At 36.5% G+C, this 2,453-nt stretch overlaps 1 protein-coding gene across 1 annotated transcript in view; it reads right to left on the bottom strand.

Moving 5' to 3' along the window:
- cited1 (Cbp/p300-interacting transactivator, with Glu/Asp-rich carboxy-terminal domain, 1) overlaps positions 1 to 1,847 on the bottom strand; it is an 11,068-nt gene extending 9,221 nt beyond the window's left edge. Inside the window, exon 1 of the mRNA XM_080451079.1 lies at positions 1,585 to 1,847. The gene's annotated coding sequence lies outside the window, so the exon portion shown is untranslated. The remainder of the gene's footprint in view (positions 1 to 1,584) is intronic.
- Positions 1,848 to 2,453: the final 606 nt, after the last annotated feature.

The raw sequence follows: 2,453 nt of genomic DNA, 5'->3' as shown, positions 1-2,453 counted from the left end.
CATTTATACCACTTGTTCTAATTGCCCGTCGCTTCAATTGTTCAGCCCTCATCATGAGGGGCAAAATGAAGAAGTTCAATCAAGTCACTTAGAGGAGGAAGAGGAAACGTTTATGCAACCATTGTTGTTGTTGTTGTTGTTTTTATCTCTTTGCTAAAATGGACCTCGCTTTTTTTTTTGGGTTACTATTTGGACGAAACTATTAGGCTTTAACTATAAGAATTAATTTGTTAACCACTTAAGCCCTACAGTAGCTATGTCAAAAAGAGCCAAAAACAACTACAAGTTCACAATACTAAGTACATTTACTCAAGTAGGCCTACTGTACAATGTTGAGGTATTTTTTACTTTCTCCAATTTTCAATACTTTTACTTCTACTCCATTACATCTCAGAGGCAAATATTGTACTTTTAACTGCTCTACAATTATTTGACAGCTAGTTACTTTGCAGATTTTGATTATTATCACAAAACATACATAAAGGCTACCACTTCAGCCCTATATTCCGGCCATTTGAAAATAGCTGATCTACAAGGGGCTACTTTCAAAACATTTGAATACATTCTGCACAATGAATACTTTTTCTTTGGTATTTTAACTGCATTGTACTTTACTCAAGTACACTTGAGCCTAGTGATGCAATCAATGCATTGTGATTTACAATTTTTTCTCTATTATTACCATTTTTTTGGAAAGTTTCTGAAGTTTTCAGGAACATTTAAAAAATGTCAGTGCTGCTGCACAAGTTACATAACTGATTTAAAACAGGGGGAAGAAACGTGATTGACCTCATTATAAATGTTATGCAAACACAATAGAAAAAAGGGGAGGAGGCAACACGGGGGTCCCCCACTTTTAACATGCAGCTCAAATTAATAAAACAATAGGCTACAAATACAAACAAATGAAAAAACTAACTGGGATTGTCACTTTCAACCATTCTCCGTTTCTTTTCAAATATCCTAACAGCAGTGGTGGAAAGTACATTTACTCAAGTAGGCTACTAATAAGGACAATTTTGAGGTATTTTCTTTTACTTTACTGGAGTATTTACAATTTTCAGTACTTTTACTTCTACTCCACTACATCTCAGAGGCAAATATAAACATTGTACTTTTACTCCACTACACTTATATGAAAAACTTTAGTTATTGCTATAGTTACTTAGATTATTATTACAAAACATACATTAACCACTATATATACTTTGGCCATTTGAAAATAGCAGATCTACAAGCCTACAATGCCATGCAATGTATTTTGAGCTCGTAGACTTGCCATTTTCAAAAGATTTTTAATTACATTTTATGCATTTGAAAACCTGTGAAATGGGACATTCTGCACAATGAGTAGCCTATACTTTCACTTTTTGTACTTTAAGTATAGCCTATATTTTGATGCCAATTACTTTTGTACTTTTACTCAAGTAACATTTTGAATACCGGACTTTTACTTGTAATAGAGTATTTCAGATTTATGATGATATCGATACTGTTACTTAAGTAAAAAAAAAAAATGTGAGTACTTTTCCCACCACTGATCCTAACAGATAAACACACAAAAGAAGCAGAAAATGAACAAACCTTCACCAGACGAACCCCAGCAGAGAGGCTTGACACGGATCCAATAAGCGGTTAGAAACCCAAAGCAGAAGTCCTTCTGAAACAAGCCCGGAGACACACTATGATCAAATGATTAGAATAATGCAAAAAAAAAATATGAATAAATCCCTTTAACAATAACTCGCCGTCTTATTGTGTGGAGAGGAGGGAAAAAGTGTTGTAATAAAAAATAAAAAGGCTTCTGTCAGAGCGATCATTGTCCTCTGCATGTGTGTGTGTGTATGTGTGTGAGTGTGTGTCTGTTCCTCCCTGGCTGTGGGAAATAATACACTCAACTGACTGCTGCTGCTCAATGGACTGGTTACTGAATCAAAAGCATTATCCTCTCTCTCTCTCTCTCTCTCTCTCTCTCTCTCTCTCTCTCTCTCTCTGGCAGAGTGCCATCAAAAACCAGGTCCTGGATTAAGGCGGATTTGGATCCAAATCCACACATGCTTGTTTTGCTCCACTCTTACTTGCACTAATGTGCAGTGATGTGATGTAAGTGTACTTGTTGTGTGTATGATAGGCCTATATACATTCTATAAATACATGTATAGGACATGCCTACCTTTTATAAATAACGTGTACGTTTATTATTATGTTCTTGGACACAACATTTGCAATAAAGACAACTTGAACCTTGTACTTGTTGATATGTTTTATTATGGTTGGCGGACCCCCTGTAGTAACTCTGAGGACCCCCTGTTGAAGACCCCCTGCTCTTGATTCTTGACATTCCACTGGCAGGAAGAGGGGGGTCCATGTCAGTGAGAGATGCCCTTTAGGTCCAGCTCCAGTCTTTTATGTCACTAAGTGGAATCCGCTGTCCGGATTTTGCGGGTGACCCT

This window comes from Gymnoscopelus braueri, assembly GCF_963280865.1.
Source record: "Gymnoscopelus braueri genome assembly, chromosome: 15".
In the NCBI taxonomy this organism is placed as follows: Eukaryota; Metazoa; Chordata; class Actinopteri; order Myctophiformes; family Myctophidae; genus Gymnoscopelus; species Gymnoscopelus braueri.
Note: the sequence above shows the minus strand (reverse complement) of the source record. Positions and strands in the feature narration are given on the sequence as shown.